The sequence below is a fragment of the Oncorhynchus clarkii genome, chromosome 12 (genome assembly GCF_045791955.1).
Source record: "Oncorhynchus clarkii lewisi isolate Uvic-CL-2024 chromosome 12, UVic_Ocla_1.0, whole genome shotgun sequence".
In the NCBI taxonomy this organism is placed as follows: Eukaryota; Metazoa; Chordata; class Actinopteri; order Salmoniformes; family Salmonidae; genus Oncorhynchus; species Oncorhynchus clarkii.
In genome coordinates this window covers 84,918,091-84,931,336 of record NC_092158.1, presented here as the reverse complement: position 1 = coordinate 84,931,336, position 13,246 = coordinate 84,918,091, and positions in this window count along the sequence as shown.

Sequence of the window (13,246 nt, the reverse complement as noted above, 5' to 3'; positions counted from 1 at the left end):
GAGTCCTCTAGTAGTGTTTATTTTGCAGCAATTCAACCATGAAAGCCTGATTTTGTGACGTGTTTGTTTGGTCTTTGTCCTCGTGCCTTTACATGGCACGCTGTAATTTTGGGTAAAGAAATTTAAAAAACTATTACACATTCCTGCGCCCGATCCTTCACACAACGTGACTCTTTCTGTCTTTAAGTAATGATGGACTTTCTTTTCTCTTTGCTTATTTGAGCTGTTCTTGCCACAATATGGACTTGGTCTTTTACCAAAGAGGGCTATCTTCTGTATACTACCTCTACCTTGTGACAACACAACTGATTGGGTCAAACGAATTAAGAAAGAAAGAAATTCGACAAAATAACAAGGCACACCTGTTAATTGAAATGCATTCCAGGTGACTACCTCATGACGCTGGTTGAGAGACTGCCAGAGTGTGCAAATCAAAATCAAATCAAATCTTATTAGTCACACGCACCGATACAACAGTAAGTGAAATGCTTACTTACGAGCCCCTAACCAACAATGCAGTTTAAAAAAAGAATACGGAAAAGAATAAGAGATAAAAGTAACAAGTAATTAAAGAGCAGCAGTAAATTAACAATAGAGAGACTATATACAGGGGGGTACCAATACAGAGTCAATTAATAGACTGACGAGTTTCAGAAGAAAGATCTTTGTTTCTGGCCATTTTGAGCCTGTAATTGAACCCCTTGTTGCTCCAGATATTCAACTAGTCTAAAGAAGGCCAGTTTTATTGCTTCTTTAATCAGAACAACAGTTTTCAGCTGTGCTAACATAATTGCAAAAGGGTTTTCTAATGATCAATTAGCGTTTTAAAATGATAAACTTGGATTAGCTAACACAACGTGCCATTGGAACACAGGAGTGATGATGGTTGCTGATAATGGGCCTCTGTACGCCTATGTAGATATTCCATTAAAAATCTGCTGTTTCCAGCTACAATAGTCATTTACAACATTAACAATGTCTACACTGTATTTCTGATCAACTTGATGTTGTTTTAATGGACAAAAAATGTGCTTTTCTTTAAAAAACAAGGACATTTCTAAGTGACCCCAAACTTCTGAACGGTAGTGTACATTGTACACAATAAAGAAAATAAATGACGGGTCAACAGCTGAATATTGCTCCTAGTGTTGATCAAAGCTCAGAACGCTTATATTCTTGATCTGAGGTCTAATCGCGCCTGCCTCTTTGCGAACAAGTGGAGTAATGAACAGTGATTTGTTCGCTATGTTCACCTGCATTCCCCGGATTTGCCTCCTGGATTTTCCTTTATAACAGCGCATTCAACACTCTTTCAAACGGCCAGCTCCGCCCTCTCACAGCACAGGCCAAGGTCCTGAGACATAAAACAAACTACCTTAGCTCGCAGTCAGCTCAAGTAGGTGAATAGAGACACTGCGGATGTGAGATGCCGGTCAAAAGGCAGACGTACTACAGACATCCCCCAAACAAACAAAAACCGACTCTCGGAGAATGACTGAACAAATAGTAGTTTATAGATATGTCAGTCAGTAAGGTGGCTAGCTGCTGGCAGAGACTTCTATTGCAGTAACATTGAAGGGTTCTGGCTAGTATTACTTAGCCAGCTAGAAGAATGAAGTATGAAGCTAACGTTAAACGGAGTCTACCTCAGCAGGAGCAAAAAATACGCTACTAGGTTCTCATAATAACCTTACTTTACAAAGAGTAGGATACTGAGACAGACAATGATGTGGTGCTGAGTGGTGAGGCTGAGCCAGGCTGCAATGCATGCAGGAGGAAGCACAGGAGACAGAGAGAGGAAGGAAGCAGTAAGAGAGGTTGGTTCAGTGGTTCCCAAACTAACAGTGGTTCCTAAACTAAACCCTGCTTATGGCCCTGAATAGGATGTCAAATGTAGTGCACTAGTACAGGTAAATGGCTGTCATCTCTGAGGCAGCACCTGTCAAAAGCTATACCACAAAACCCTGAGCTGTGGTGGTAAGTGGTGGGGGTGACAGTACTTCAGGTCCCAGGGTAGGTTGAAGTAACTGTGGTAATGTCACTTAAAATAGCTGTCATTTGCTTCGGTTACTCCATAGAAGCCTCTCCAAGCCAATGAAACAACAGAGGCAAACAGCCCCACCAATCACACTTGAGGGGGCTTTGGGTTCTATATGAGCTTCTCCTTCAAACCATAAGCAAAATAATGAGGCCTGAGGAGGCTTCAGTGAATGAAGTAACCTGGTCCAGGGCGTATCTCAATAGAATAGTCTGAAGTGGCTTCCTCTCCTTGTCCCCTCTCCTTAATCTGAATGGATCTAAAAGGAGAAGACATCTGAAAACATGATGGTTTAAGCCCACAAAACGGACCTTCTCCTTACAAGGTCAATGCATACAAAAGGAGAGAGAGCAACTTCGGACTATTGGCAAACACAGCATTTCCTGCAAAGCTGACTGCCTCCACACGCAGTCTAGTCCTCTTTGACCCCCATGACCTATGACCCCTGTTCATTATCTGAAGCATCTTCTGCCACGGTGGCTCAGGAGCAATTAGTGGAGCTGCAGTGATCATACATAACACTATAACTGACTTGGATTGGATCTGTACAGCCCTAAGAGAGAGAGAGAGAAATGTTATGCCAAGGATTGGATTGAGAGAGCGAGAGAGAGACAAAGAGAGAAATGTCATGCTAAGGATTGGATTGAGAGAAAGAGGCCCCAGACTCCACTGATAAGCAGACACGCTAGCTAATGTGAAAACAGCAGGTCTGTGCCTGTGTGTGTCTCTCTTTACAGTCCCTGCTGTTCAATAAGGTTTATTTGTATCTGTTTTTTAAATCTGATTCTACTGCTTGCATCAGTTACCTGATGTGGAATAGAGTTCCATGTAGCCATGACTCTATGTAGTACTGTGCGCCTACCATAGTCTATTCTTGACTTGGGGATTGTGAAGAAACCTCTGGTGGCATGTCATATGAGGTAAGCCTGGATGTCCGCGCTGTGTGCTAGTAGTTTAAACAGACGCCCGTTTGCATTCAGCATGTCAACACTTCTTACAAAAACAAGTAGTGATGAAGTCAATCTCTCCTCCACTTCGAGCCATGAGAGACTTACATGCATGTCATTAATGTTAGCTCTCCGTATACATTTAAGAGCCAGCCATGCTGGCGTTCTGAGCCAATGTTCCTTAGTCCCTCTTTGTGGCACCTGACTACACAACTGGACAGTAGTCCATGTGTGACAAAACTAGGGCCTGTAGGACCTGCCTTGTTGACAATGTTGTTAAGAAGGCAGAGCAGCGCTTTATTATGGACAGACTTCTCCCCATCTTAGCTACTCTTGCATTAACATGTTTTGACCATGACAGTTTACAATCCAGGGTTACTTCAAGCAGTTGTAACCTCAATTTGCTCAATTTCCACATTATTCATTACAAGATTGAGGTTAGTTGAGGTTTAATTAATTAATTAATTAATTATTTGACCCAAACACAATGCTTTTAGATTTTGAAATATTTAGGACTAACTTATTTATTGCCAACCATTCTGAAACTGACTGCAGATCTTTGTTAAGTATTGAAGTAATTTCACTTGATCTAGTAGCTGACGTGTGAAGTGTTGAGTCATCCACATACATAGACACACTGCCATGTCATTAGTAAAGATTGAAAAAAGTAAGGGACCTACACAGCTGCCCTGGGGAATTCCTGATTCTACCTGGATTATGCTGGAGAGGCTTCCATTAAATAACACCCTCTGTGTTCTGTTAGACAGATAACTCTTTATCAACCATACTGTAGCAGACTATGATCGATAATGTCAAAAGCCACACTGAATACTAACAAACATTATCATCAATTTCTCTCCGCTAATCATCAGTAATTTGTGTAAGTGCCGTGCATGTTGAATGTCCTTCCCTATAAGCGTGCTGAAAGTCTGTTGTCAATTTTTTTACTGTAAAATAGCATTGCATCTGGTCAAACAATTTTTTCACAAAGTTTACTAAGGGTTGGTAACAGGCTGATTGGCCTGCTATTTGAGCCAGTAAAGGGGACTTTACTATTCATGGATAGCGGATTGACTTTTGTTTCCCTTTAGGCCTGAGGGCGTACGCTTTCTTGTAGGCTTAGATTGAAGATATGGCAAATAGAAGTGGCAATATCGTCCACAATTATCCTCAGTAATTTTCCATCCAAGTTGTCAGACCCAGGTGGCTTTTCATTGTTGATGGACAACTAAAATTGTTTTACCTCTTCCACACTCACTTTTCGAGTGAATTAAAAATTACAATGCTTATCTTCCATAATTTGCTCAGTTATACTTGGATGTGTAGCGTCGGCATTTGTTGCTCACATGTCATGTCTAAGTTAGCAAATTTTGCCAATGAAAAATCATTAAGGTAGTTGGCAATATCAGTGGTTTCTGTGATGAATGAGCCATCTGATTCTATGAATGATGGAGCTGAGTTTGCCTTTTTAGCAAAAATTGAATTTAAGGTGCTCCAAAGCTTTATCATTATGGTTAGTGACAGAGACAGGGACTGGCTGGTTGAAAGCTGCTTTTTCATTAACTTTAAGGCGTGGGTCTGTGGAGTCTAGGGCCGCCTCTCTTTTCCCTCTCTCTCTCTCTTCCTTTTTCTCTCTCCCATGCACAGGCCTACTCCTGTCCCTCTGCAGTCAGTCGGGTGTAAATCACAGTGAACACATGCTCATAAACCAGCGATATGAGGCCACACCTCACCCTACTCCTCTACACCAACCCACAGCCTTCCTTCCTCTCTTTCTCTAATAACTCCTTCAATCTCTCTACCATCTCCTTTCTCTCTCTCTCCCTCGCTCTCTCACAACTCCTCATATCCTCTTCACCGTATGCTGTCTCAGTCTTGTTACACTTTTTCCACGCCTCACTCTCACATCTCCCTCACTCACAGCCTCTGTCACTCTTCTGCCTCACTCCATCCCTTTCACACAACTCTCTCTGTCCTTCTCACCCGCTCCTACTCTATCTCTCTATGTCTCCCCCATACCTATGTCTCTTTTGCTCCCTCCCCATTCTCCCTATCCCTCTCTGCCTCTCTCTCTCTCTCTCTCTCTCCCTGTCTGTCTCTCTCTTTCTCACTCCAACCAGCCTTCCCTTCCTTCCTCTCTCTCTCTTTCCTGCAGTTTTATGATCTTCAGTTGGGAGGTCAGTCACAGTACCAAGAGCACAAGGAGAGGGCAAACACGTCAAAGCCAGGATCAGCTGCTTTGGCTACTTCTAGATTTCCTAGTCTTTTAAAGGCGTCCTTTGTTAATAAAATAATAATGGAATGCTTGAGAATTCTGTAAATATGTGTGCATGTTGAGCATTGCATGACTGGTAGTGGTATCTTGTAACTGTGTTTTTTTAATAAATGTAGGCCTACAGTATGTGTGTGCTCTACACTAAGAGCAGGAGAGGACAACCCCACAGTCAACATCCATGTAAACACTCCTAAACAACACACACCATCAAAGCTGCCACCATCTCCCCTAAGCTGAAACACAAGCCATTCATACCCGACTGAGATGATGATTGACGGCCTGGGACTATACCTGTTGTTCCAGTGATCCCCTTAGGAACCAGTTCAATGGCTTCTAATTTGGAATCGGAAGGTTTGTCAATTCAATCTACTGATCTCCAACTGCCACCCAACATTGAGGGGGTGAAACTCTTGTGACCTGTTGTCACAAACACACAAAGTACACAGATACAGTGTACTCACAAGTGACAGTAATACAGCATTCCAAATTCAGTCTAAGAGTGTTCACTATGGCAGCAAAAAAGAAAATACTCCAAAAAGGAAAAACAATGGCAGCAGAAATGGGAAAGAGAGAGTGTGTATATCTGACGGTGAGAAAAAGAGAATGTGTGTGTGCAGTATAGACAAGGGCGTGTGTGTGAGAAAGAGAAACACAGGTCTGCAAGAGAGAGGAGCAGACAGGTGATAGAGAGAGAGAGAGAGAGAGAGAGAGAGAGAGAGAGAGAGAGAGAGAGAGAGAGGGGAGCAGACAGGTGAGAGAGAGAGAGAGAGAGAGAGAGAGAGAGAGAGAGAGGGGAGCAGACAGGTGATAGAGAGAGAGAGAGAGAGAGAGAGAGAGAGAGAGAGAGAGAGAGAGAGAGAGAGAGAGAGAGAGAGAGAGAGAGAGAAGGGAGCAGACAGGTGAGAGAGAGAAAGAAAGAGAGAAGCTGAGATTATGTAAAGTGCTTTGGTCATCCCCAGTCTGCACACGCACAGGGGACCTGCATCACAGAGCCAGGAGAGCAAAGTCATAGCTCATCTCACTACCGGTGTGCTGGGGGGGTTGTCTGGGAGGGAAACAATACATACTGTATGGATGCTGTGAGTCTGAGACTGGGATGTGACTCTCATACCAAATGTACGTTTTTAGCCTACAGTTAAATGGTCTATTATGAAAACCCTCTCTGTTATTCTGAGTGAAGAGATATCGATTCAAAGTCCACCACACCCCTGTTGTTGATACATGCTAGGCCACCACCACATATACAGTGACTTCAGAAGTATTCATTATCCTTGACTTATTCCACATTTTCTTGTGTAATCGCCTGAATTCACCCATCTAGAAACAATAACCATTAAAGACAAGATGAAAACATGTTTTTATTAATTTTTGCAAATTTATCGAAAAGGAAATACAGAAATATCTCATTTCCCTAAGTATTCACATGCCCATTCACATTCACAAGTCAATACTTAGTAGAAGCACCTTTAGCAGAAAGTACAGCTTTGAGTTGTCTTAGGTATGTCTATATCAGCTTTGAGTTGTCTTAGGTATGTCTATATCAGCTTTGTGTTGTCTTAGGTATGTCTATATCAGCTTTGTGTTGTCTTAGGTATGTCTATATCAGCTTTGAGTTGTCTTAGGTATGTCTATATCAGCTTTGAACATCTGGATTTGGGCATTTTTCCCCATTCTTCCTTGCATATTTTCTCAAGCTCCATTAAGTTAGATGGGGAGCAGCGGTGAACAGCAATCTTCAAGTTGTTCTACAGATTTTCAATGAGATTTAAGTCTGGGCTTTGGCTGGGCCATTTAAAGACTTTCACATTCCTGTTCTAAAGCCTTTTCAGCATTATTTTGGCTGTATACTCGGGGTCATTCGTCTGTTGGGACATAAATCTTCGCCCCAGTCTAAGGTCGTTTGCACTCTGAAGCAGGTTCTCATCAAGGATTTGCCTGTATTTGGCTCCATGCATTGTTCCCTTTATCCTCCTCTTATCCTTACCAGTATCCCAGTCCCTGCTGCTGAAAACCATCCCCACAGCATAATGCTGCCGCCACCATGTTTCATGGTAGGGATGATTTTTGACGGATGATGACCTGTGCCTGGTTTTCTCCAGACATAGTGCTTTGCATTCAGGCCAAAGAGTAAAAATATTGTCTCATCAGAGCACAGAATGTTTTGCCTTATTCTCTGAGTATTTCACGTGCCTTTTTGCAAGCTCCAGGTATGCTGTCATGTGCCTATTTCTCAGGAGTGGCTTCTGTCTGGCCACTCTCCCATAATACCCAGATTGGTGTTGTGCTGTAGAGACTGTTCTGGCAGTTTCTCAAATATCAGCCGAGGAACTCTGTAGTTCTGTCAGAGTAGTCATCGGGTTCTTGGTCACCTCCCTGACCAAGTTCCTTCATGCCCAGTTTCTCAGTGTGGTCAAATGGCCAGTTCTAAGCAGAGTCTGGGTAGTTTAATTTCCCAATGACAGAGACCACTGTTGTCTTGGGAACTTTCAACACTCTATAAATTGTTTTATACCCTTCCCCAGATATATGCCCCATCACAAATCTATTTCGTAGATCTACGGATAGTTCCCTGGACTTGATATAGTTTCTTCTCTGACATGCACTGTCAACTGTGGGACCTTATATAGAAAGGTGTGTTTCTTACTAAATCATGTCCAAACAATTGAATTGGCCACAGGTGCACTCCAATCAAGTTGTAGTGACATCTCAAGGATAATCAAAGGAAATTGGAGCTCCATTTGGAGTTTTATTCCAAAGGGGGGTGAATACTTATGTAAATAAGATATTTCTGTATTTTATTTTCAAAATATTTGCTAAAATTACAAAAAACATGTTTTCACTTTGTCATTATGGGGTATTGTGTGTAGATGGGTTAGACATTTTTTTATTTAATCCATTTTGAATCCAGGCTGTAACAAAAGAAAATGTGTAATAAGTCAAGGGGCGTTAATGCTTTCTGAAGGCACTGTATGTAGTTACATGGTTATAAACCGTTTTGCTTTTTGTTTCCATCGTTCATGTCATCATGGTGCAGGAACATAAGTGAAGGCTCTCTAGTCTGTGACAAGAGGTCTGGACCTTTATGGCACACATGAAGTAGTTCACTGGGCTGGGTAGATGCAGTGGCTGTTCCAGTCTATAGACTGTTCCTCTAAACATTAAACAGATGCTTTAATCCAGAGTTGACAGGCCAGGCCTGCATAGAGATTATAACGTATAGAGGCTATATAATAGCATACATTCGATTGTTAAAATATTAGGTTCAACTCACTTGCTGCAACCAATGTATATATAAATCATCGGCTGCGACCCGCAACATGCAGCAGAGAGACAAAAGGACGATGTTCACTTCAGAAGTCTCTATGATTGGTTGTGCGTGTTACCATTGGAAACAGTGAGAAGGAGGAAGTCATTTTCCAATTTTCCTTAACCTTTTCCCTCACCTCGACATGGTAATGTTATGATTTTTTACAGTCATGAGAATTTCACATCATTGTATTCGGTGCATACAGCTGACAAGAACAGACACATAATGAAGATATCCTAATATAACGTATTCATGGTGTGTTTGACAAAGGTGAACTACCTGATACAGTCTTACATGGCTAGGTGTGTTAAATTACACATCAAGTAGACTGGGGTTACACTAGCATGAGGCGTAATAGGTTTACCTTTATATAGTGGTCTATAGGGGCCATTTACAATGCAAAACATTTACAGTATGCTGTCTATGAAGGACTCATAAATTATCAGAAAGAGTCAGAGAGAGAGAGATAGTCATTTGTTTTCCAGAGAAAGTCAGGTTTTGAACAACTTTGGGCAGAAGTGTCTGGGAATGAGATTAGAAATAACCAAATATCTGACATCATGTTTTGTTTACAGGTACTGCACATTCTGATCTGACTCTGATTGGTCGACCATGAGTGACAGCATGGAGGACCCTCCTCCTCAGGCCACAGTGTCTCCTGACCCCTCCTGTCTCAGCCTCCAGTATTTATGCTGCAGTAGTTTATGTGTCGGGGGCTAGGGTCAGTTTGTTATATCTGGAGTACTTCTCCTGTCTTATCCAGTGTCCTGTGTGAATTTAAGTATGCTCTCTCTAATTCTCTCTTTCTCTCTCTCTCTCGGAGGACCTGAGCCCTAGGACCATGCCACCACTACCTGACATGATGACTCCTTGCTGTCCCCAGTCCACCTCCAGCTTCAACTGTTCTGCCTGTGATTATTATTATTGGACCATGCTGGTCATTTATGAACATTTGAACATCTTGGCCATGTTCTGTTATAATCTCCACCCGGCACAGCCAGAAGAGGACTGGCCACCCCACATAGCCTGGTTCCTCTCTAGGTTTCTTCCTAGGTTTTGGCCTTTCTAGGGAGTTTTTCCTAGCTTCTACACCTGCATTACTTGCTGTTTGGGGTTTTAGGCTGGGTTTCTGTAGAGCACTTTGAGATATCAGCTGATGTACGAAGGGCTATATAAATAAATTTGATTTGGAGGAGACAGAAAGGTAAGCTAGGCTAACATGAGTATGATGATGCTGATAGGCTAACATGAGTATGATGATGCTGATAGGCTAACATGAGTATGATGATGCTGATAGGCTAACATGAGTATGATGATGCTGATAGGCTAACATGAGTATGATGATGCTGATAGGCTAATATGAGTAGGATGATGCTGATATGCTAATATGAGTATGATGATGCTGATAGGCTAACATGAGTATGATGATGCTGATAGGCTAACATGAGTATGATGATGCTGATAGGCTAACATGAGTGGGATGATGCTGATAGGCTAACATGAGTATGATGATGCTGATAGGCTAACATGAGTAGGATGATGCTGATAGGCTAACATGAGTATGATGATGCTGATAGGCTAACATGAGTGGGATGATGATGATAGGCTAACATGAGTATGGTGATGCTGATAGGCTAACATGAGTATGATGATGCTGATAGGCTAACATGAGTGGGATGATGCTGATAGGCTAACATGAGTAGGATAATGCTGATGATGATGCTGATACTAATATGAGTATGATGATGCTGATAGTGAGTATGATGATGCTGATAGGCTAATATGAGTATGATGATGATGATGATAGGCTAACATGAGTATGATGATGCTGATAGGCTAATATGAGTATGATGATGCTGATAGGCTAATATGAGTATGATGATGCTATGAGTATGATGATGATGATGCATGATAGGCTAACATGCTGATAGGCTATGATGTATGATGATGCTGATAGGCTAACATGAGTATGATGATGCTGATAGGCTAATATGAGTATGATGATGCTGATAGGCTAATATGAGTATGATGATGATGATAGGCTAACATGAGTATGATGATGCTGATAGGCTAATATGAGTATGATGATGATGATGATAGGCTAACATGAGTATGATGATGCTGATAGGCTAATATGAGTATGATGATGATGATAGGCTAACATGAGTATGATGATGCTGATAGGCTAATATGAGTATGATGATGATGATGATAGGCTAACATGAGTATGATGATGCTGATAGGCTAATATGAGTATGATGATGCTGATAGGCTAATATGAGTATGATGATGCTGATAGGCTAATATGAGTATGATGATGATGATAGGCTAACATGAGTATGATGATGCTGATAGGCTAATATGAGTATGATGATGATGATGATAGGCTAACATGAGTATGATGATGCTGATAGGCTAATATGAGTATGATGATGATGATAGGCTAACATGAGTATAATGATGATGATAGGCTAACATGAGTATGATGATGCTGATAGGCTAACATGATTATGATGATGATGATAGGCTAACATGAGTATGATGATGCTGATAGGCTAACATGAGTGGGATGATGCTGATAAGATCAGTTTTGGTGAATTGATACTGGCTATAGTCTGTGTGAAATTAGTTATTAGTTACTGAGTAATAACGTGTAATTACCAAAGAGAGAGACAGTCTCAGCAGTTTGTTGCGTCACTCCCCTGGGACTCCGTCTGGTGACTAACACACCATTAATAGTGTATAGACCAATCAGCACACCTTTGTTAACAATGTCATCATAAGTGCAGTTTTCTACCCACCAAATCCAGCTCCTACATTTGTGTGTTACACCCCCTCGGATGCATTTACACCAGCTCACCCTATTACACAGCGGCCTCCAGTCTTGGTGTCTGACTACCTTTCTTAGAGGGGTCCCAAAATCCCAACCTTAACCCTTAGTGGATGAATGAGTAATATTGACCCTGTGATTATGGAACTTTCATGTACTCTAACCCAGCATGGACTCGGCTGTTTGCCCACGATAGGGCCTCTTTTAATGGGTATAATGAGGCAGCCTCCATCTGTCATTATGATGGAAATAAGACTGTGTGTAGAGCGAAGAGGCTCTTGTCCAACAGCCACCGCCAATAAGTTAGGAGCACTAATGAAAAATCTTTCATAGAATATTCAGTCCTCTGTATTATCACAAATGGGCAAAAGGCGTCTATCCCGTCTTCTCTCTTATCCTTCTCTCCATCCCTTTCTTCTCCAAAAGCATCACACCCTTCTCTTCTTCCCCATCCATCCTTTCTCCTCCTCCATCCATCTCTCAGCTTGACGTTCAGAGGGTGTAGCCTGTAGTCGATGTTGAGGTTCAGACAGCAGGTGAAAGAATGCTGAGGGTGAGGCAGGTGAGACCTAATGACCTAATACTGTTCACAGTATTGAAGAAGTGCTATGAGACTCTCAAATATCAAATCAGTCAATTGCAGGCCTGTGTGATCAAGAAAATGGCATTGAGTATCGGTGGTGTTTCCTCTCAACCTAGGTCTGTGGCTCAAAGTGCACTCTAAGGCCACCATTGTACGACAAGAGTACGAACAGGCCCTGTTGTATATGCAGGAGTCCAGTGAAGAGGAGGAGGAGGAAGGAGGAGAGGAACTGTGGGATCTAGAAGCAGACACAGAGCTTGTGGTAAGGAACTGTTACTAAGGGTCTGGTGAGACAACCTGGATCAAAAAGAGACACAGCCATAAACCCACTCAGACATGGATGGACAAGCAATGGCTAAACTAAACTTGAGATCTGTGCACATGACATGTTTTTTGTTCTTCATGCAAAGCGCCCATTGACATTAACATCACATTGCAATCATGTGTTCAATTTACCAGGCAGAGTTGAAGAAGATAATGGGGGAGTGGAGTACAGAACCATGCAAGTTTGACGACCAATCCAATGTGCTCTCATGGCCTCATGTCTCCTATTGACTCGTCTCCGTTGGAGCCCCTCCTCATTGAGATGATTGACATGTATCTTGACACCCTCATTGTTACCTTGGAGGATGGGTTAGGGCAGAGCAGTAGAGAACACAGGTTGTTACCTTGGAGGATGGGTTAGGGCAGAGCAGTAGAGAACACAGGTTGTTACCTTGGAGGATGGGTTAGGGCAGAGCAGTAGAGAACACAGGTTGTTACCTTGGAGGATGGGTCAGGGCAGAGCAGTAGAGAACACAGGTTGTTACCTTGGAGGATGGGTTAGGGTACAGCAATAGAGAACACGGATTGTTACCTTGGAGGATGGGTTAGGGCAGAGCAGTAGAGAACACAGGTTGTTACCTTGGAGGATGGGTTAGGGCAGAGCAGTAGAGAACACAGGTTGTTACCTTGGAGGATGGTTTAGGGCAGAGCAGTAGAGAACACAGGTTGGTTACCTTGGAGGATGGGTTAGGGCAGAGCAGTAGAGAACACAGGTTGTTACCTTGGAGGATGGGTTAGGGCAGAGCAGTAGAGAACACAGGTTGTTACCTTGGAGGATAGGTCAGGGCAGAGCAGTAGAGAACACAGGTTGTTACCTTGGAGGATGGGTTAGGGCAGAGCAGTAGAGAACACAGGTTGTAACCTTGGAGGATAGGTCAGGGCAGAGCAGTAGAGAACACAGGTTTTTACCTTGGAGGATGGGTTAGGGCAGAGCAGTAGAGA